Genomic DNA, 24,130 nt, shown 5'->3' with positions numbered 1-24,130 from the left:
CTCTCTCCATCAGCAAGTGCTTCAAACCTCCTCACTTCAACAAACAAAGTTGTGTCTTCTGCATATCGCAGGTTGTTAATAAGCCTTCCCCCAATCCTGTTGCCAATTTCTTCTTCAGATAGTTGAACTTCTCAAATTATTTGCTCAGTAGATAGATAGAATACGCATGGTTGAAGGATACAACCCTGACGAACACAATTCTTGATTTTAAACTATATAGTATTCCCCTGTTCTGTTCGAGCCACTGCCACTATGTCCATTTACAGGTTTGAAAGGACAACAATGAAGTGTTCTGCAATTTCCATTCTTCTAGATGCTATCCACCTTTGTTATTTTCCACACAGTTGAATTACTTTGTATAGTCAATAAAACACAAGTAAACATATTTCTGATATGCTCTGTTTTCAGGCAAGATCTGCCTAATTTTTACAATGATATTTCTTGTTCCATGTACTCTTTTGAATCTAACTTGAATTTATGGCACTCCTAAACTGATAGGAAGAAATTTGGAAGACAGCGACCTGGCCACGCAACTGGAAGAGCTCAATATTTGTACCCATTCCAAAGAAAGGGGACACAACAGACTATGGAAATGATTAAACAACATTGTTAATACCACACGTGAGTAAAATTTTGCTGATGATCATTCGACTATTGTTACAGCAGAGAAAGAACTGCCAGAAATCCAAACTGGTTTTGTGTATGTGCCCTTAATTATGTTTAAGAGTTTCCCTTTCATTACTATTTTGTTGAGCTTTTTTTTCCCTTCAAGAATGGGTGCTGAATTTTGTCAAATGTCCTTTTTGCATCAATTTGAATGATCATGTTGCTATTTTCCTTTATTTATATGGTGGATTATACTGGTTATTTTTCTATTGTTGAGCCACGCTTGCATATCTGATATGAATCTCACATGATCATGTATTCTTTTAAAATGTTGTCAGATTATATTGTTTAGAATTTTATTGAGAAGAATGTTTACATCTTTATTCATGAGGAACTATGGTAGGTAGGTTTATTGTACCAACCTGACAAATAGAAATAAGTAGGATTAATCAGGTTGCAGTTTGATTGGAGGGCGAAGAGATAAATGGCTCTGCAAAGTGCACCCCCGTCTCTTGCTCTCTGGTGATCAGAGAAGAGAATGCTGGAGTATGCTAGAGCATGTGTGCTGCTGCTGTAGCTAGTTCTCTGCCTCAACCTGTGAGCTACATTACCTGTGAGCCACTTTGAGGCTCCTTCAGACATGCTTCACCATGCTGCTGCTGCATACATCACTTGAGCTTGATGCTGGTGGATTCCTTCGCCTTGCATTGCTGTCATTTGTTATCACATCCAGGCCAGTTTCGCTGAGCTCCCAAGATACTGACCCACCCTGCTGCCTGTGGACACCCTCTGCTTGCCTTGCTCCAGGGAGAACTCTGCTGTCTGATTCCTTGACCTTGAACCCAGCAGCCACATGAGTTGAAGGACTTCCAGTATATTCATTGTTCCACGGAAGTGAGTGGACTGAACCCTCTGTACTGCTGTGTGGACTAATGAGCTGCTATAGTCCTTTTCACTATATATGTGTGCATGTATATATATGTATATCTATGCATATTCATAAGTGTCCTGGTTTCATTTCTCTAGAGAACCCTGCCTAACACAGGAACATTGGTCTATGATATTTCTGTATTGTCTTTGCTTCATTTTGATATCAGTGCTATGCTTGCTGAATAGAATGAAGTCAGGAGAAACACATGCTTTTCTATACTCTGGAATATTCTGAGCAGAAGTGATGTCAGCTTTGAATGTTTGGTAAAATTCAGTGGTGAAGATGTGTGGGCCCAGAACATTGTTATTGAGTTTTTAAATGACCTCATCTATTTCTATTTTTGGTATGGTTCTGTTAAAGTTTTCAACTTCAGGCTGTGCTAGTATTTTAGGTAAGTAGTGTATTTCTAGAGATTTGTCCATTTTTCTAGGTTTCCTAGAAATTTTCTAGAGCCCATTTTATAATAAAACTCAAAACTAAACCCATTGCCATCAAGTTGATTCTGATACATAGTAAAGTTCTATAAGCTGTGTATCTTTACAGGAAAAGATAAACTCACTTTTCTCCCATGGAGTGGTGGGTGTCAACTGTCTTCCTTAAAGTTAGCAGTCCAATGCTTACCTGACAGCACCACCAGGGCTACTTCCAGTTTGTCAGAGTATATTTTTATTATCCTTTTTATTTTAGTTGGTGCTTTTAGAATATTGCCTACTTAATTTCTTATTTGTGTAATTTGAATCTTCTTTTCATATGTTAGTTTTTCGAGTGGTTTGTCAATTTTGTTAATCCTTTCAAAAGAACAAATATCTACTCTTGTTGACACTTTCAATTTGTTTCTATTTCATGTATTTCTGTACAAATTTTTTTCTTTCTTCTATTGATTGTAGGGTTTTTTTCCATGACGCTTTCTGTTGTGGATTGTTGGGTTAAGGTTTTTGATTTTGGTTCTGTCCTTATGTGAGCATACATTGCTATTGACTACCAAGATCAATGCTTTGGTTATGTCCCCAGAATTTTCACATTTGACTGAAGGAATTTTAAAATCTCATTTGTTTATTTCTTCTATTAACAAATAATTATTAAGGTAGTTTTCAGATTTCAGATATTGTTTTTTTTCTTGCTCTCCCTATTGTTTTCCAATTTTTTTCAAACCATTTTATTAGGACATAGTCCAGATATCATATCATTCAATAGTTCAGTCATATCAAACAGTGTTTTAAAATCACTACCACAAATAGTCTCAAGACATTTTATTACTTCTTGTACTCCTTGCTGTCATCACTCGACCTTCCTTGCTGTACCCACCAGGAACCCTTATTCTAGTTTTCATCTCTATAGACTTGATGGAATTGTGACCTATTGTGTTTTGTAGTGCTTTGCTGTTTCAAAATGTGTTGTTGCTTGTTTGGTGGTCTAATATATGTACTATTCAGGAGAATATTCTGTGTCTTGGGAAAATGATATATATTGTGATTTTGTGTGGAGTGTTCTTGCTAGGTCTATGTGGTAAAGTTGATTGATTATGTTGTTTAACTTTTCTATGTAATTTGGAGTTGTCTAGTTCTGTTTTCAATGTTGTTGAAGTTTCATTTATATAATTTATTATCTTTTTATTTGGATAATTGATATTTATTATTGTTATTTTCTGTTATTCAATCGACCCCTTTAAGTATTTTTCCCCTCAAAGCATTTTTTGTCAGAAATTAATATTGTAATTTCTGTACTTTTTTGTTTCCATTTGCTTTATATGTTTTGCATCCTTTGATGTTCAGATTTGTTAAATCTTTCTCTCTCAGATGCATCTTTGTAGATGCATCTTTGGGTCTTGTTTTCTTATCCAATCTGTCAATGTTTTTCTCTTTTCTGGTGCATTTATTATGCTGAGTATAATTATTAATAGATTTGAATGTTTTGCTCTAGGTTTACTCTTTGCATACGTGTGTGTGTATATATGGTGTTTCTGATTTCTTTGTTCCATATATTTTTCTGCATTAAGCGAATTTTGTTTGTAGATTTTTATGCCATTTCCTGTTTACTGCTATTTTAGGGTTTAATACAGCTTTTTTATATCCTTTTCATTTTGACGATTATGTTTATTTTCTTTTAAATTGCTCTGCAATTCATTATTATCTTCCCAGGTTTAAAAATTTCTTTCTTTCTTGATATCACTAAGACATGCTATTCAACTGGAATTTCTGTATCTGCACTATGTATTCCCTCTTTTTTGCTTTGTATTTCCACGAATCTACAAATTTGCCTCCTTGGTTTCCTATTTGGAGTCTCATAGGTTTATTTTATTATGCATGCTTCTATATTTGGGTTGGTTTCTGGGGGATTTTCTCATGTGGATGAATCTCAGATTGTTGTCTGTCACTATTCATTCTCTGTCTGAAGAATGGCATATGTATTTCTTAGAAGATTGATCATTTTTAACAAATTTTCTTAATTTCTGTTTATCAAGAGATGTCCTAATTTCACTTTTGTATTTCAAAAACAATTTTGCTGAGTATATAATTATTCATTGTTTTTGTTTTTGCTTGTAGTTCTTTTGTTTTGGTTTGGTTTGGTTTGGTTTGGTTTGGTATTTAACATTTTTCTTTTCCTTCCCTCCTCCTTGTCTTTCTCCTTCTTCTTGAACCACGCCCAAAGCCTTCAAAGTCTGCCTCTTTGGGTATAAATAGCATTTTTCTTAGTTTTTCTCTTTTATCGTAGAGTTCTCATAAAGTTTTTATCTTTATGAAATGGACTAATTTTGCTGTGCATAACGTCTTCCAAATCTGTCCAGGTCTTAAGGTGTTTGACAGTTTCTTACTTGATTTTAGGGAGGAATAATATTATGCATCAGTGCTCATTTATCCATTTCTTCCATCTTTTAGCTCTTGTAGATAGTGTTGCAATAAATATGAGTGTGTAAGAGTTATAATCAATTAATATGAGCCATCTAGCCATAATTCCTTATGTGATATATTATCATTCTGGACTCTATATACCTGTAATTTCCCTCTCATTTTGGAAAGCATACTCTACTATTCTAATGGACAAGGTTAAGGTGGGGTTAAGATAGAACCTTATTAGAAGGTGTGAACGATGCTACAACCTTTGCTTTCTTGAGGATACCTTTTATTCTGCCTCATAGCCATATTTCTATTTCCTGACTGAGCTTTGATGGAAGAAAGAAGACCTATGGTCATTTGGACATTTTTTTACTTGTCTCTGGATCCAGCATTTGTCTCATCTCTGCCTGATCATCTGATTTGTAACTGAACAGCACCCACCACCACATAAAATATTTCTTCAAAATGTTGTGGGTTTCTTTGGAATATTGCAGCAAATCACAGAATTCAGGGATGTGGGGGGATATACTCAAGGTAAAAGTAAGGGGACATAGAGCAGAATAGCATCTTGGAAAGTTGGACATCTGGGACACCTTTCATCTCTATATCCCTTGAACTGTTCAGTGCCATTGAGTTGGTTCCAAGTCATAGCTACCCTAGGTTCAACAGAACTAAAAACCACCCACTCCTGGACCACCTTCACAATTGTTATCATATTTGAGTCCATTGTTGTCAAGGTGTCAATGTATCCTGTTGAGGATATGCCTATTTTTCGCTATGTGTCAACTTTACCAAGTATGATGTACTTTTCCAGGGACTGGTCTCTCCTGTTACCATATGCAAAGTACATGAGGCATAGTCTCGCCATCATTGCCTCTAAGGAACATTCTGGCTGTATTTTAAAGACATCTTGGTTTTTCTTTAGGTAGTCCATAGCACCTTCAAAATTCTTTGTCAGTATGATAATTCAAACACATTGATTCTTCTTCTGTCTTCTTTATTCAGTGTCCAACTTTCACATTCATGGGAGGTGATTGAAAATGCCATGGTTTGGGTCAGGCATGCCTTAGTCCTCAAAGTAACACCCTTGATTTTCAACACTTTAAAGAGGTCTTGTGCAACAGATTTGCCGAATACAATGCAACATTTGATCTCTTGACTACTACTTCCATGAGCATTGATTGTGGGCCCAAATAAGACAAAATCCTTGAAACTTTAATCTTTTATCCATTTATCATGATGCTATTGGTCAATTTGTGAAGATTTTGGGTTTCTTTACATTGAGCTGTGTGTTAGTCTGGGTAGACTAGAGAAACAAATTTATAGACACTCATATGTGTATAAAAGATTGTTTTATATAAAGGGTAATAGTACATTAAGAAATCATCCCAATCCAGTCCAGTCCAAGACCATAAGTCCAATATTAGCTCACATATCCAATACCAGTCTATAAAGTCTTCTTCAGACTCATGAAATACATGAAATGATGCTGAATGCCGGAGGATCACAGGCCAGTGGGTGGGAAGTCTTGTAGATCAAGTGCTGGCAGAGGTCTCTACGTGGCTTCTCCAGGTCCAGGGTTCTGGCTGCATCAGGGTAGGTCCATGTGGCTTCTCCAGCTCAGGGCACTAGAGTAATTCTATGTCTTTTCAGCTGCAATGTCTCCCAGGAAGTGAGCACAGAGTCTCTCCAGCCTCCAAGGAGGAAACGCCAGATTTCCCACAATTCTCAAGAGAAAGTCATGCCCACACAGAGGCCTCATTGGCTATGATCTGATTGACAGACTAGACTCCACCCTCTTCCCTCTTAATCCTCTCAAGTCCCAAATTGAAACCAGATTATGTAGCTACCACAAGTTGTAATCCATGCTGAAAATTGAGATACTTGAACCTCATTGTCATGTCTTTCAAGTCCTCCTCAATTTCAGCAATGAAGGTTGTATCATTTGCCCATACAAGGTTGTTAATGAGTCTTCCTCCAATCCTGATGCTGCATTCTGCTACATATAATCAAACTTCTCTGATTATTTGCTTGGCATACAGACCGAATAAATATGATAAAAAGATTGAACCATGATGAACACCTTTCTTGATTTTAAACCATGCAGCATTCCCTTGTTCTCTTCACACAACTGCCTCTTGTTTCATATACAGATTCTGTACAACCATAAAGTGTTCTGGCTATCCATAGTTTATTATGGTCCACACAGTTGAGTGCCTTTGTATGGTAAATAAAACTCAAATAAGCATCTGTTCAGTATTCTCTGCTTTCAGGCAAGATCCATCTGATGTCAGCAATGGTATCCTTTGGTCCACGGCCTCTTCTGTATCTGGCTGAATTTCTGGCAGGCCCTTGTGGAATGTACTGCTGGAACCATTGTTGGTGACCAATGAATGATGCCAGTGGCATCAGGTGGGTACAGATTCATTCTTGTGGGTACAAAGAATAGACATTTACTTCAGACTGGGCTTTGCATATTCAATAACACATGAAGCTAGTAAAAGAGCAGTATCAATTTGTTAGAACAAAATATACCGTACCTGTTTGGGCCACCAAGTTACATCTACTCAGACCAAGAAATACACTTTACAGCCCACGGATGCAGTAGTGGGCCAGGAAACATCATATTATATTGACTTACCATGTTGCATACCACCCGCAAAATAATGGTTTGATATAGAATTGGAATGGGCAGTTGAAACATTTGTTATCCAAAGGGGCAATGAGGAGGAGATAAAGGAATGAGGGACTGGCTTTCATGCCTTCATGAGTGTGTGCTCACACTCAATATGAGGGACACAAAGAAAGCATCATCGTTGGATAGATTCTTACATTTATCAGGAGGGTCGAGGATGCTGGTGCCACTGTACAGTTCCTCATCACATCACCTGAAATTTCCTTTTTCCTGCCAGATGTTGAGGTCCTAGAATCAGTGATGCAGCTGTGAGTACCAGAAACAGGAGTGATCACTCAGCAAGAGACTGTCACTATAGCCTTGAACTTGTATTCAAGAATTCCCAAGGGGCTGATGGGATTGATTGTACCTTCCCTTCCTCTGGCAAAATTGGGGTTGACCGTCAATAGTGTCATATTGCCTAGTAGTTGAGACAGTCCACTAGTCTTGCACCTATATAACCACACTCATTATGAATAGGAACAGACAGAAAAGGAAGCACTTGCTAGACAGGTCTTTCTACCAGAAATCTGGACTGACATAGCAACTGAATCTGATGTTCTTTCTCAAAGTGGAAAAGTTTGGGTTAAAATAAATGACAAGTGGAAGGAATAGCTGAAGAAAATGAAACACTATGCTTATTCCTTGAGAGAGCTTCAGAGCAAGGGAATAACCCTCTTTCCATTTAATTATGAATAGGTCAATGGCTAGAAGATCCAGGGGGATTTCCTGAGTTATAATCAGTCAATATGGTCTTCTAGCCATAATTCCTTTGTGATATAATTCTGACTCCATATGCCTATGGCTATAGTCCCATTTCAGGGGATATCCTCTACTATATTAATGGACAAGATTAGGGTAGAATAAAGACTTGGCCTTAATAAAAGGTCGGAATCCAGCCACATCCTTTGTTTCCTTGGGGTCATCTTTGTCTCTACCTTAGTTGAGGGTGTGACTTAAGACACCATCCTCTGTTTTTCTTGGATGGAGTAGATATACTGGTATCACCATACAGTTCTAACACACTCACTTCACCTGGAAAACCATTCCGCTATTTCCTGACTGTACTTTGGTAGAGGCAAGGAGACCTGTTGTGACTTTGGGCATTTCTTGATCTGATTCTGAATCCTGTAGTTGGCTTGCCTCTGCCCAACCTTCGGATTTGGAACTGAACCGCACCCACCAACACATGAGACTAGACGTGTCTTCAAAGTTTCATGAATTTCTGTTGGACTTTGCAGCAAATCACAGAATACAAGGACTTGAATGAATCTACTTAAGGGAGGAGTGTGGGGAAATGGTGCACAATAGCATCTTGGAACAGTTGGACATTTGGGACATCTTTAATGTCCAACTCCTTGGGGTTAGTCTGGTATTAATTCTTCTCAAAGAAGTGATTACACCATTGCAAAAATCTGTTTGTGTTTTACTTTAATTTCTTTGGCTTATGTACTGAGCAGAGATTTGCTAGTTTATGTGGTATTTCTATTTGGATTGCTTTAAGGAAACTCCATACTGCTATCCATAGTGAATGTACAACTCTGCAATCCCATAAGTAATAGATGAGTGTTCAATTCCTTCATATCATCTCCAACCCCAAACTGAACTCACTGTTACCAATTCAAGTCGGACTTATAAAAACTATATAGCTCACAGTAGAACTGACTCTGGAGGTTTCTGAGACTGGAAATCTTTTTTTCCCCCTCTTATTTTTATTTAGGTTGTCTTTATAGTTTTATGCTTTATTTTTAGTTTGTCCTTTATGAGTTTTTTGGTCTGTTATAGTTTTAATCATGACTTTTCATTACAAAGGTATGATTCTCAAACCAAACTCACTGCCATCGAGTGGATTCTGACCCAGCATGTCCATACATTTAAGCAGCAGAGAAGTCCAGGAGGTGAAAAATAAGTTTTTCTCTTCACACCAGCCTTCCTCTCTAAGATAACCATGCTAACTTTTTACCTCTCAGACTCCTTCCATGTCTATATAAATGTATTTATATAAATGTCTATATAAATGTATTTATGTGAATTGTTTATATGTCTCTTGGTCAACTCTTTATCAGAAATATATATGGAGTCACAGTGATTAGTTTCAACAACTGCAATAGTATTCTATTCTGTAGCTAATAAGGTACCTATTTCCTAGTTTCTCTATGTTCACCTTTTATATCCACTGAAATATATTTTAGTCACCAAAGTAATATAAAGTAATACATTTTTTAGAAAATTTAAGTAGCAAAATAAGAATTACAGTACGCCTACTACTTATTTATAACTGCTATTAACATTTAAGCTTTTCTTTCCAGACATGTATCTATATCTACTTGTACATATTTTCTTTTTTTAAAAATCATTTTTGGGGGGCTCATACAGCTCTTATCACAATCTATACTTCCATCCATTGTGTTAGGCACATTTGTACATTTGTTGCCATCAACATTTTCTTTTTTTAAATCATTTTATTGGGGGCTCGTACAACTCTTATCACAATCCATACTGGACATCCTCTTACAGAAGGGTTGCGGGGAGGAGACGAGCCAGTCAGGGTGCAGAGTAGCAATGATGAAACATACAACTTTCCTCTAGATCTTAAATGCTTCCTCCCCCCACTATCATGATCCCTTACAAATCTGACTAGACCAGAGGATGTACGTACACTGGTACAGATAGGAACTGGAAACACAGGGAATCCAGGACAGATGATCCCTTCAGTACCAGTGGTGAGAGTGGCGATACTGGGAGGGTGGAGGGAAGGTGAGGTAGAAAAGGGGAACCAATTACAAGAATCTACATATAACCTCTTCCCTAGGGGATGGACAACAGAAAAGTGGGTGATGGGAGACCTTGGACAGTGTAAGATATGACAAAATAATAATATAATTTATAAATTGTCAAGGGTTCATGGGGAGGGGGGAGCGGGCAGGGAGGGGGAAAATGAGGAGCTATCAAAGGCTGAAGGAGAAAGCAAATGTTTGGAGAATGATGATGGCAACAAATGTACAAATGTGCTTGACACAATGGATGTATGTGTGGAGTGTGATAAGAGACTGGAAATCTTTTTGGGAGCAGCTGATGGTTCCGAACTTCTGATTTTGTGGTTAGCAGCCCAACTTCTAACCCACTCTGCCACCCTGGATCCTTTATATACAGCATTTGTTATTTTTTGTTTTGAATTTTGCTCAGTGCCAGTGTTTAAATTTCATTTTCATAATTTTTGATCTTGAGCATTTCTTTATATAATTATTGGCACATGGATGTCTTCTTTGGTAAATTGTCTATTCATGTCTTCTGATCATTTTTCAATTGGACCGTTCATGTTTCTTTTTTTAGGTATTTCAGTGTTCTATAGATTTTCAAGATTAGCACTTTGTACATTATTACCAATTTTCCCCAATTGGGGGCATGCCATTTTTACTCTTGATGGATTGTTTGGTGTACATAAATGTCATATTTTAGGAGGACCGAATACTCTATTTTATCTTCTATACTGTAGGTGTCCTTCATTACATTTGGTAGTGTATTTATGCCTTTTATTAGGGCCCTGAAATCTGTCCCTATTTTTTCATCGATGATCCTTTTAGTTCTAGAGCTTATATTTAAGTCTTTAATCCATCTTGGGTTGGTTTTTATTTATAGTGTTAGGTATGGTTCCTATTTCATTGTTTTGCAGGTAAAGAACCAATTTTTCTTCCCCATTTGATGTGTTTTGGTCATTCATCAAAAATCAGGTGTCTGTAGGTGCATGATTTCATTTGTGGATTCTTTGTTTATGTTACTGTGGCTATATGATAGGTTTTGAAATCAGATCATGAGAGACCTACAAAATTTTCATTTTTAGTAATGTTTTGTTTATTCCGTGTTTCTATCCTTCTCATAGAAAGTTAGTTGTAGTTTTTTATTTCTTTGAACAACAGTACTAAGATTTGGATTGCATTGCATGTATAGATTACTTTTGGTAACATTGAGTCTTATACTATATTGTTATCCTATCCATGAACATGGAACAATCATCCATTTATGTAAGCCTCTTTTGGTTTCTTGCATTGGTGTTTTGCAGTTTTCTTTATACAAGTGTTTTGCTTCTCTGGCTAGGTTTATTCAATTTTTGTGTGTGACTATCATAAGTGGCATTTTTCATTTCATTTTCAGTCTTTTTCCTTAGTATACAAGAATTCTATTGTTTTTTCTATGTTACTCCTATATCCTGCAATGTTGACAAATTTTTCAATTAGTTCCAGCAATTTTCTTATCAAGTCGTTGGGTTTTTCTATATATAAAATTTTATGGTCTGCAAACACAGGGAGTTTTACTAATTCATTGCCAATATAGATTCCTTTTGTTTGTTTTTGATTTCTCATCATAATTCCATAATTCCAAGATTATATTAAATAAGAGTAGTAGTGGTAAAGGGCAACCATGTCTGGTTTCCACTTGGAGGGGGAATGCTTTCAGTTTTCTCCACTGAGTGAAATTCTGGATGGCCTTTATTATGTTGATTGACTCTTACTTCCAACAGAGGGTTTTCTAGGTCATATGAAATTTCTATTCCCAATTATTTGAGGTAGTGACATATCACTTCCCAAAGTGGTTGTACATATTTACAGTCCCACTAGCAGTGTATGAAGGTTCCATTCTCTCAGAAGCTTTCTCATTATTTGTTATTTTCTTTCTTCCTTCCTCACCTTTCTTTTTTTGTCCTTGGTTGTTGTCAGTGTAAAATGATATTTCATCATTATTTTGATTGACATCTCCCAGATGATAAGTGATTGTGAGTATTTGAACATGTGTGTGTTGGTTATTTGGATGTCATATTGGGTGAATTGTCTGTTTATTTCCTTTGCCCACTTCTCAGTTGGGTTCTTTGTCTTATTCTTTTTGTGGTATTGCAGTTTTCCATAGATTTTAGAGATTAGTCCATTGTTATGCCATTGTCAAAAATTTTCACCACACTGTGGATTCTTTTTACTCTTTTGATGAAATATTTTGATGCACACAAATGACTTATTTTAGAAGGTCCATTCATGTTTTTCACACCTACTGTGTATATTTCTTTTGTTATATTTGATAATATGCCTGTGTCCATTAAAATTTTCTCTATTTTCTCAATGATGGTATATGTAGCTCTAGGACTTATATTTAGGTCTTTGATTCATATTGAGTTCAATTTTTTACACGGGGTGAGTTATGATATGGAGATGCAATTTTGACAGGATCATTTGTTGACAATCTGTATGCTATGCAAATAATCAGAAAAGCTGGAATATATGAAGAATGCAGTACTCCAATTGGAGGAAACTTATTAAAAACCTGCGATATGCAGATGACACAACCTTGCTTGCTGAAAGGAAGGAGTAAAGAACTTGTTGATAAACATCAAGGACTGAACTTTTCAATGTGGATTACAACTCAATGTAAAAGAATCCAAAATCTTCACAACTAGACCAATAGGTAAGATCATGATAAATGGAGAACAGATTAAGGTTGTCTTGCTTAAACACACAATCAATGCTCATGGAAGCTACGGTCAAGAGATCAAATGAAAAATTGCATTGGATAAAATCTGCTGCACAAGACCTCTTTAAAGTGTTGAAAAGCAAGATGTTACTTTTAGCACTAAGTTGCTTATGGCTTACATCACTAAACACTCCTGGATAGGGGTGGGATCAAGTCTGTCAATCTTATCACAGCCAGATAACACCTCCTTGGTGTTATAAGTCTTTTGGTGTAAGAGTAAAAGACACTAGGAGCTACCTCTCTGTCGGCCTAAAGGGGCTGCCCCATGTGGGCCACCTGACCCTGAGAGCTGTCAGTGCTCTGCCATGTTTCCACCAATCTTGGGTCCATGAGACTTTGCACCCATTGACCTGCTTCCTGCTTCACCATTATGTGTCACAGGTATGTGGCTACGAGTCTGAAGAAGAACTTAAGGACGAGTATTAGACTTATGGACTTGAGTTGGAATGGGTTGGGATGCCTTCTTGATATATAGTTACTTCTTTTTTTATAGTTACTTCTTGATATATAGATATTTCTTGTACATAGATGAGTGTCACTGGATTTCTTTCTCTAGCAACCTGACCTAACGCAGTCTGCCTGATCCAAGCCATGGTATTTTCAATCATCAACCATGAATTTGAAAGTTGGACATTGAAATAGGAGGATGAAAGAAGAATCAATTCATTTGAATTATAGTTCTGTTAAAGAATATATTGAAAGTACCATGGACTGCCAAAAGAACAAAGAAATGTGTATTGGAAGAAGTACAACCAGAATGTTTCTTAGAAGCAAGAATGGTGAAACTTCATTTCACATACTTTGGATATGTTATTAAGAGAGACCAGTCCATGGAAAAGTACATCATGTTTGGTAAATTAGAAGAGCAGGAAAAAAGAGGAATTCCTTCAAGGAGATGGAATTTAAACTTCACAACAGTCAGTTCTTTCTTGTCTCTTTGCCAGAGACAAACTCAACTGATCTCTTCATTGCTGCTTTTCCTGCACTTCAACTCAATAAATGAATCCAGGTGGCCACCTAGCAAGCATGCCAGGCTGCCTCCAGGACCCTTTAAACACTAAGTTCCTAGAGAGAGTACAGACTTTTCCTGTGTAAGCAGGTCCACCAGTAACTGCTTCCATTCAGTGCATTTCAAACTGTCAATTACATTTGTTTTTCAGTCTCTCAGCAGTTCAGGGTCGATCTGCATGTCTTTTCAAATGTTATGACACTCAAGGGTCAGGAACAGACTCAACTTTCCATCTGAGCCCGTTATTCTACAATGGCTTAAAACAAGAGCCTGTTTCTTCTGGGCAATTTCTAACTCGCCTTTGAGCAAATCCAATTGTAATGGATGAAAGTGGGTTTACCAGCTCTCTCCATCATAATTTCCCATATTCATTTCTATCACACACTTAACAGTAGGTAGGAGGTCTCAGTATAGTCCTACTACAGCAAGCTAAACATGTAATTCTAAACACTATCTTAAAACACTCAAGTCCAATATTCTGTTCTCTGGATTATCCCATGCATATGCATGTGGCCTCAGTCCAATGGCAGGGTGAATCAAGTGGACCAGACTACTCAGGCATCTTGTTAAACAACCCGCTTTTGTCATGAGAAATTCCAAAAGTAGCTGTTCTCCCTTTGGTTACAGTTTAAACCATCCAAAAATCAAAAGTTTCACTTCCCATGCCATTTCCTTCTTTCTCTATCAAAGGCCCGTGCTTCCATAAGACTAGAGTTTTGTAAGAGACTCAGATACCAATTGAGCTTCCCAAAGAAGGAAAATCCAACTCCATCTGATTGCTATAAAGGCAACATGCCTTTATATGATATATTTATATATTAAATATTATTTATATTTATATAGGTATGCCTCTGCCCTCCATGCTAAAATGTGTTTCTTTAGAACTCCACTGTTGGTATAAATTTGTTTTAGGCTGAGTTTTCTAGAGAAACAAAATCAGTGACACTCATATATATGAGAAAGAACGATACTCATATATATGAGAAAGAACTTTATATTGAGAAATAAATTTATACCCAGAAAGTTGGTCAGCAGAATCCAACTCAAGTCTATGGGTTAGATTCTAGATGCCGGCTGCTCCAGAATTAACTGACAACCCCCAATTAATAAAGCAAGAATTCAAAATAGGAGTCTGAGAGATCACAGGATGGTGGATGCAGAGTCACGTGGAACAAAGATCAGCAGGAACATGGCAAGCTGCAGACAGCTCCCAGCCCAAGAAGCCTGACACAAAATCCAAGCACATAGGAAGTGAAAATTGCCAGAGAAGAGACCAGTTTTATATCAGGTGTTTTATAAATAGGTCACAACCCCAAGGAGAAGTCATTAGGCTGTGACTTGATTGATATGTTGGACTCCACTCATATCTTCTTACAGGTGTGGCAAGTTAACACAAAACCTAAACATCACATTGTATATTTCTTCTCATTTCAAGGATTTTTTTTATGGCAGTCTTTAACTCTTCAATTACTCAGTGGTTTATAAGTAAGGTGTTATTCAGTTTCCAGGTAATTGATTTTTGCTAATATTCCAACTATTGATTTCTAATTATATAGCTTTGTGATCTGAAAATATGGTTTGTAATATTTCAAATGTTTTAAAATTTATTGATGCTTGTTTTGTGATGTAACATAGGATCTATTCTGGAAAAGAATGTATGCTGTGTTGTTATTGCGTCAAGTATTCTGTATATGTCTAAGAGATCAAGTTAATAATTATGTTGTTCTTCAGTAACTGTCGATTTTCATTCCAGTTGATCTGTCTTTCCTCAAGAGTGGTGTATTGATGTTTCCTATTATTAATATAGTATTGTCCATTTGTCTCTTTAAGTCTATAATAGTTTAATGTATTTTGAGGGATCTTAATTGGGCTCATAGATCTTTATTATGGCTATTTTTGTCATTTGTGGCTTTACTCATTATATTTGTTTCTCTCTCGTCATAGATTTTTCTCTTTTTAATCAGAAATTAACGTTGCTACTCCTTGTTCTTACTCTTAGCTTATTTTTTCCAATCCTTTGTTATTTAGCCTGTTTTTGTCTTTGTGTTTAAGGTGTGTTTTTATAAGCAGCATATTAATGAGTCTTATTTTCTTATCCATTCTGCTAGTCTCTTAACTGATGAGTATAATCCAGTTACACTTAATATTTCAATTGACAGGTACGATTTCATTGTTGTCATTTTGAAGCATACGTTGTATGGTGTTATTTGTTTCCTTGTTCATCAAAATTTTCTGGGTCTAGTTCATTTTATTTGTGGGTTTTGTTTTCATATTTTTTAATCTTTGTTTTTCATAGGTTTCATGGTTTTCCTTTGTATTTTGTTTAGGCTTGTACATTTTTCATTGCAGTTAGATTTTTATATTATGATTTTCTTTCTAAGTTTAAAATAGTTTATTTTATTTTGCATACTATCAAATGTATCTGTATGGCTGTTTAATATCTATAGTATTCACTCTATTACTTTATTGTTGTCTTTATCACAGAATATTATCTCTGGTCCACTATCTTCAATCACGTAGCTTTATTTTATTTTGCATATTACTTAAGTGGGTTGATTTTTCAATGATGATGTCTTGAATGTCGGTTTTAGGTTGCCATCTGCTGCTATTGTTCTCTATCCAAAGAACTTCCCTTAGTAGTTTTGTTTTGTTTTAAGGCTGGTGTGCTTTTACAAATTCCATTAGTTTTTTCTTCTCTGAATATACCCTTTTTTCTCCCTTATATTTGAGCAAAAATATTGCTTTGTTTTGCAAATATCATTTCATTGCCTTCTTTCCTGCATAGTTTCTATAGAAAAATCTGAGCTTATTCCTACAAGTAATTGTTTTTCCTGATTTGCTCTCAGAATTTATTTTTTCCTTGATATTAAAAAGTTTGACTATGATATAGTTTGCAGATTTTCCTATGGAGCCATTCCTATTTGGGGATCCTTTGGCTTCTTGAATGTTTCTTTTTCTATCCTGTAATGATTTTAGGGGATTTTTCTTCTATTTCTTGGATTATTTTCTCTTTCTGTTCTGTAATGTTATCAAACATAAATTGTTCCATTTGCTAGTATTCTAGAAAACTATTACTTTTTTAGATATAAATATATATGTCTTCTTTTAATTTTGTCTCAAGAGATTTGTCTTAAAGTTCACTGATCTGGGCTTCTATTTGCTTCAATTATACTATTTTACTCTTTCAGAGTGTTATCCAGTTCTAATATCTTAGGGGTTATTTCTGCATTTCTATTTGGAGTTAAATTATTCCTAATTTTTACTCTCTTTTCTGAGGTTTTCTTGTAGTACTTTCTTGAGTTTTTCTATTTTTCCTTCTGCTCCACCACTTGGAGTTCTGTTGAATCCCTGACCCTCCACCCCATCCACATATATTTAAAGCTGTAGAGCATCATTCTTCTGATTTCCCTCATGGGCAGCTTTACTGCATTTTCTTCCTCTGAAAATGCTCCCATGAATGTGTCTGTATAATGGCCATTCAAGTTTACCATGTTTTCTTGCCTTATCAGGTGCACTGAAAGTGCCAGTTATTTCTGAGACATTTTTATGTTTGTCTTTGTTAGTCAAATTGCGTTAGAGTGGGTAATAGTCTCTCTATAGTAGTTGTAGCTGGTGAAGATTCAAGGGTTACTGGATTGTGGGATTCCAAGCAGGAACTGATGACAGACAAAAGTTGGTTACTCTTTCCTGTCAAGTTCCTTGACTCAAGGTCAGCCTTTGGAGTTGTCAGAGGGTATAGGCCCATGGCCAAAACAGCTGACACAAAGGGAGGGAAAAGACAATATTCAAGAACCACAGTCCACCCACCACCATCTCATTTCCATCCCAGTGGATAAACTTGAGTCCTAGTCCTTACTGGAGCTGAATATCAGAGCAGGTCCCAGGGTCAACTTAAAGCATCCCCTCACTGAAAGAGAATATCTGTGTGGGCTGCATCTTTTTCAACCGTATGTGAGTAGAATCAGTGATCAGATTTATGCCCAATTGGAGCAAAACTTAAAATGGTCATGTTGTATCTGGCTATTAACAATTCATCACCCCCTATCTCCCTTGTTTGCACTTTTTACTCATTTTTCTTATTTTAGTTAGCATTTGATCTACTTCTTTATCCTTTCCTTTGAAGGATAGGCTTTCAGGATTATTGTTTTTATCTGTTTCATTTGGTTTCTGAGGTATTGTTGTGGAGGGTCTGAGTAGCACGCCTGCCTAGTCTGTCATCTTGCCAGAAGTTGAGTATCAAAATAAATGATCCCGGTACTGTTCCTAATGAGTCATCCAATGAGGGTACCTCCACACAATCTCCAACCAACACAGAGGACAAGAAGACTAGTTCTGTCAGCCAATATGTGGACGTCCCACAACTTGGTGTGATTGATAAGGAGAATAATTCTGTGCATAATGAACAGAATTTCCAACTCCATTCCAACTGTCTGTCCATCACTCACCCTTAAGAGACAAAATTCTTTAACATTCCAAAGCTCTGATCCAGAATATAGTCAACAGAGTTTGCTGACTACAATCTGCTCTGGAAAGGCTGCTCCGAAATGGAAAAGAGTTACTATTCCATCGTATATCTGTGAACAGAAAGTCCAGAGTCAGCCATTCCACACCTCCTAATGCTTGGGATGGCTATTAGATGTTCCCTTATATACTGCACTTCACAGAGTGACTTCCTACTAATGGAGAATATTTGCAAGTGTATATTCAGATGTGTACTAATATACTGTCTATTAACATACAAGGATTTTTCTATGGCATTTAATATCAAAAGAATGAGAGTTTTTTACACACACACACATATTGCCTATTAATTTTTTATCAACACAGAACATTTTGTTTTTAAATCTTTAGAACTTAAAATATACAAAGAGAATTTCAAATGTTTTCTGAATATAATAATGACATTATTGTGCCACAGATATTACCCATGCTATGTGCCAGAATCCTTAAAATTCTTCCTGTGAAAATGCTAATATATTGTGACAGTTGTCTCACATTCAATATGTAGAGATGAATACGGCTTAATTTATGTCCATATTGGAAAAATTTAAAGACTATTTGGAAATTCTGAAATACTGGTTTTAATTCACATAAAATTATGTTATTATGCTAATATTCAGATAGTAATTGTTTAAATAATAAACTATCTTTACATTAAAGCTAAAACTTAAGGAAAACAATGCCTAATTTATTGGCTTATACCTATTCTGAGTCTAGAGTTTGTTGGTGTTTTGTTCCTACTTTCAAAATGTAATTGTTCACTTTCTCTAAGAGCTGGTATGGTAAGCAAAATTTGAAATAAAATTCGTTTTTACTAAGGCTACTGTGATGTCTGCCTCTTTGAAACATGTGCTGATTTTTCCCCTGCTTAACTAAAAACAGTGTATAAATAAATAAACAAAAATAAATGGGCCCTTAGCTTTTGTTATATTTTAAAGGAGTATATATATATATATTTCCTATCTCTTACTTCCTTGGAAATGGACCTGATGAGGCTGTCGTACTCATTATAAGAGAATGTTTCAGAAAGTTTGTGGAGCAATGAAAGTAAGAGATCATTGAATTTTTCACTCAAATGTGTTAGGTCACTCATATAATAGTGAGATGACCTTTAACTGTTAATTAAGCCTCTAGTTATTTTAAACTCTTGAGAAAAAGAATCATTGAGATAGTATCTTATTTTTTTAAATTTGCATCTACCCTACTTCTACAGACATCATCACATTTGGCTTCCATTCCTCTGGGAAATCTATGGTAAGGTAGAAATAAGTTTCTAGAACTTCAGAGACTTATATTTTGAGGAAAATACATCTGTGAAGTAAGCAAATCATAAAAGGCTATTGCTTATGCTGAACAGAGAGATTTGGAGGCTTGGAAAGCCATAGAGTTCATCAATGCAATGGCCTGAGGAAGTGTGCTCCTTTGAGAGATACATAAGGTGATATATATCAGAGTTCAAACAACAGCAAACATCCCAAACTAGATACTGAAACAGAGGGAAGATATATTTCAAGGTCTCATGAAGAGTGTTAGCAACAGACAGGATTAGCTGAAAATAATTCAGCTTTTCTTTATTTTCTGATATGGGAAACAAGCTTCTCAAATGTTGATGTAAATATGTGAGGAAAGAGGGCAGCAAAGACAATGTTAATGGAATTGTTCGTCAGCTGTGAGATAAGGTTTCAGGTCAGAATTGGGTTAATTAAAAGGTAATAAGGATGATCTTTCTTGTGTTAGTTTGTAAACTGAGATCTATACATACTGGGCTGCTACGTGCACGGTCAGTTATTTGAAACCACCAGATGCTCCACAAGAGAAGGATGAGGTTTTCTGCTGTTGTGAAGATTTACAATCTCAGAAATCCAGAGGGCCATAGCTTAGCTGTCCTGAAGGGTCACGTTGAGTCAGAATTGACTTGGTGACAGTGAGATACCCATGTATGGGAGAAACATGTGACGGTCTACTTCTGTATACATGTCAGCTTTGGAAACTCTATGGGGCGGTTCTACTCTGTCTCATAAGGCAGCTATGAATCAGAATCAACTTAATGATGCACAACAATAACCATACCTATGCATATGGTTTCTATTCTTAAGGAAGGTAAAGCCTGTGTATCCAAAAATATATGAGGGTAAGTCAGAAAGTATTTCTAAAAATCAAAGAAATCTTATTAAACAAAATATCAAAACATGAAGCTAAGCTTTTCTTAATAGATCCTCCTATACATCTGGTGGTAGGGTTTCCATCTCTCTAGTCTTACCCCCCAAATTCTGGACACTTCAATGTGTACTGCATCAAAATCCTCAAGGAACCCAAATAATTTTCTTTTTAAATGTTGTTTAGTTGGGAGAACAAAACAATTCCAGAGGTGAAAGATCAGGGATGTAGGGTGGATGTGGTAAGGTTTCCAAAAAACCAGGTCCATTTTTACAATGGAGGGGAAAATTCCTCAGTGCAATGCTCCTGGCCATTTTCTCACCAATGCAGTTTTCAATTTTTCAAAACCTTCTTCCTTATAAATGTTCATAATTGTTCTGTGTCTTGAGATTATCTACTACATAATCATACTCACTTTGAAATCCCTTCTTATCTTCTGAGCTAGCATCTCTGCCTGGAGTTTAATTTCCTCAACAGATCCCACTAGAAACTACTGTTTTGACTGAATATTTTGTTGAAGACACCACAAGGAGATTAAAACAAGCATACGACTGAGAGATCTCTTTTGTGGTCATTCACTGATTGCCGATATATGTTTCAGTACATTTTATTTGGAATAAATCCAGATACGTATGAACTGGAATTCTAGTAGCAATACTTTTTGACTTATTCTCTTACAACAGGATTGGTGTTGTGGGGGTTCTGAGAAGGAAATTCTTATTTCATACTAAGTCTAAAACGAGTTATTAGTATGTTCTCCATATTGTAAAATGTCTTCAAATTGGCCCCTGACTCATGGCAGCCCCATGCACAATGAAATGGAACACTACCCTGTCCTTCATAATCTCCAAGGTCAGTGATGAAACAGACTCTTTTAATCCATAGAAATAGATCACCATGCCTTTGTTCCTAGTTCATCTTAGCCTGCAAGCTACACTAAAACCTGTTCTTCATCATAGCCACATGGTGGACAGCTGCTGACTGCACTTGAGGTAATGGGCTGGGAAACAAACCCAACTCTACCACATGTAAGACAAGAATTCTAGCACAGAACCACCATGACTCACTGCTCCAGTTGTGACTCATAGCAACCCTATGTCCAACAATATGAGACATTTCTAAGTCCTGCACCATCCTCACAACTGTTATGTTTGAGTCCATTGTTGCAGCTACTGTATTCGTCAAGTGTCTTCCTCTTTTCCACTGACCTTGTACTTTACCAATCACGATATTCTTTTCCAGGAACTAGTGTATGCTAACACATCCAAAGTATGCAAGACAAAAGTCTTGCCATCTTTGCTTTCTTGTTGTTAATAATGTTCATTTGAATGAGTAGAAAAATACCTTATCATATACAAATATATACCTTTTACTGAAGCCTTAATTGCAAGTCCTGGTATTAAAGTGGAGCCCTGATTTAATAGTGGATCCATGTTTGGCTAAGATCTTCCAGGTCAGAAGTTCAAAACCACAGCAGCTCAGTAAGAGAAACACCAGGCTTTCTACTCCTGGAAACAGTTACAGTCTTGGAAACTCACAGGAGCAGTTCCACCCTGTCTTACAAGTGTCACTATGAGTCAGCATTGACTTGATGGCAGTGGGTTTGGTTTGAGGATTGTTTTGGTTTGTTTGTTGCATTAAAGTAGATATTTAGTGTAGTAAAAAGGGAAATCATTCTTATCTGAAAGAAAATTAGTTTTAGTTTATCTACAGCCAATTAAGTGGGCCACCCTCCATCTCACTGGGGCCGGTGTTCAATGGCCTCGAACACCAGCCTCTTTGGTAATACATGCAACCTGTTAGCATGTATAGGCTACTCTAAGGGACCTTGGAGATGGCCTTTGGCTGCTGTTTGAAGACTCTGGTCAGGCTAATTTCTACTGTTCCTAACCTAAGATCTAAACTGGGATATAAGGTGCTTTGGGGAAACCCCAAGTCACAGTCCCTGGGGACCAATTAGCTAGGTCTTTCTTCATGTCCATCGCACCAAGCTTCAAAACAAGGAGCATGTGAATGAGGCTTTACAAGGGCCAAGTTCAAGTTCCCTGGTCACCAGAAAATCCACATCTCCAAGTTTCATGTTAATGAATTTGAGGACATGGCTCCTGAGAAATGTCCCATCCCAGAATGGTTTTAGAGTCAAATACAAAGGGGTACCAAAAAAAAAAAGGATTTTTTTTCCAAAGTTATGAATTTAAATGTTTTTATGTAACAGCCTTATCAGCTTCAAAGTACTCTCCATTACACTTAATACATTTGTAAAATTTGCGATTCCATTCTTGGAAGCATTTTTCAAATTTATTGGATTGGATGGCTGACAGCACCTCCATTCTTTTTTGCTTCGCCTCCTCTATGTCGTCGAATCACTGTCCTTTTATGTCCCTCTTCATGAAAACAAAAAGAAATGGCAGGGAATGAGGTCAGATGAGTAAGGTGTGTGAGGCAAAAGATGCATGCTGTTTTATGCCAAAAACTGGCTCACTGAGATGGCTGCATGAGAAGGTTAATTGTACTGGTAGCAAAACCAGTCCCCCATCTGCCATAAATCAGGCCTTTTTTTGTCACACACTGTTACACAATCTGTGCAGAACCTCTAAATAGAAAGCTCTATTAACTGTCTGACCTGGTGGAATGAAATCCAAATGCACTACGAGTGGACACTTTTGTCTGTTTGGGAAGTTGATGGATGTCCAGAATGAGGTTTGTCATCAACTGACATTTCACCTTTTTTGAAACTAGAGGACAACTCATAACGAGTTTTTTCCATAGCACAATCCTTGTAAACTGTGTTCAACATCATAACAGTTTTGTGGCATTTTTCCAGAGCAGGAAACAAAATTTCACAGCTGGACTCTGTTCTCTTAAATCAGCCATCACAAAATATGAGGTTTGAGTGAAATGGCTTGTACCAAAAAATTCACTGTGATCACAGAGAACCTTCCCGGGTGATGCCACTGGGTGCACTAACTCAGAGAGAGTTGCTCAATGCTCGTCTAGGTGGGAAAATGCATACTACAAAAGCTCTGCCGAGTGGAGATTTTTCCAGTTCTTTTTGTGTATCCCCTCATAATTCCAGTTGTACTTCAAATTTTGTTTCAAAGATATGAGAAGTTTCAATCTTCCAGTAATAATTTAACTACCTTGTCTAGCACTTCTGTTCTTTTCATTAAAAAATATATGAATATCAGAATAGAATCTAAATCTTGCTTTTGATTGAACAGTATGTAAGGGAACAGAAGAAATGATGGCATCAAGAAGATGAACAGAAAATTCAAAAGGGAAGCTTGAAAAGATAAAGTGAACTATTACAATGCGATGAGAAAGATCTGGATTTAGTCAACCAGAAAGGAATAACATGCTTGGCATATCTCAAACTGAAAGAACTGAAGAAAATCGTCAAGCCTTAAGCTGAAATGTTCAAGAATTCTATGGACAAGATATTTATCAATGCAAGGAGCATCAACATTAAAAGGAATGTACAGAGTCCCTGTACCAAAAGGATTGTGTGGATGTTCAACCAATTCAGGATGTAGTATGTGATTAAGAATTGATGACATTAAAGGAAGAAGTTCAAGATGCATTGAAGTCATTCATGAAATACAATGCTCTAAGAATTTATGGAATACCAATTACAATGTCTCAATGAATGCATGCAATGCTGGAAGCACTCATTCACCTATGCTAAGAAATTAAGAAGACAGCTACCTGGACAACTGCATGGAAGAGATCACTATATATGCCTATTCCAAAAAACAATTCATCCATCATAATATGGAATTTATAAGATAATGTCATTGATATCTGAAATAATATTATGGTAAAGATAATTCAAATATACTAACAGGAGTGTGTTGAAAAGAAACTGTCTGAAACTGAAGTCATATTAACAGAATAGAAAATGA

General features: G+C 36.5%; 1 non-coding gene across 1 annotated transcript; it reads left to right on the top strand.

Moving 5' to 3' along the window:
- The first annotated feature begins 21,935 nt into the window (after positions 1-21,935).
- On the top strand, positions 21,936-22,068 carry LOC115872036. Its single transcript, XR_004047612.1, has one exon. It is a non-coding gene; the product is annotated as a small nucleolar RNA SNORA70 (small nucleolar RNA).
- The last annotated feature ends 2,062 nt before the right edge of the window (positions 22,069-24,130 follow it).

Source organism: Echinops telfairi, unplaced genomic scaffold (genome assembly GCF_000313985.2).
Source record: "Echinops telfairi isolate 266 unplaced genomic scaffold, ASM31398v2 ScPeMD7_7419;HRSCAF=8457, whole genome shotgun sequence".
In the NCBI taxonomy this organism is placed as follows: Eukaryota; Metazoa; Chordata; class Mammalia; order Afrosoricida; family Tenrecidae; genus Echinops; species Echinops telfairi.
This window is presented reverse-complemented; position numbering and strand designations above follow the sequence as displayed.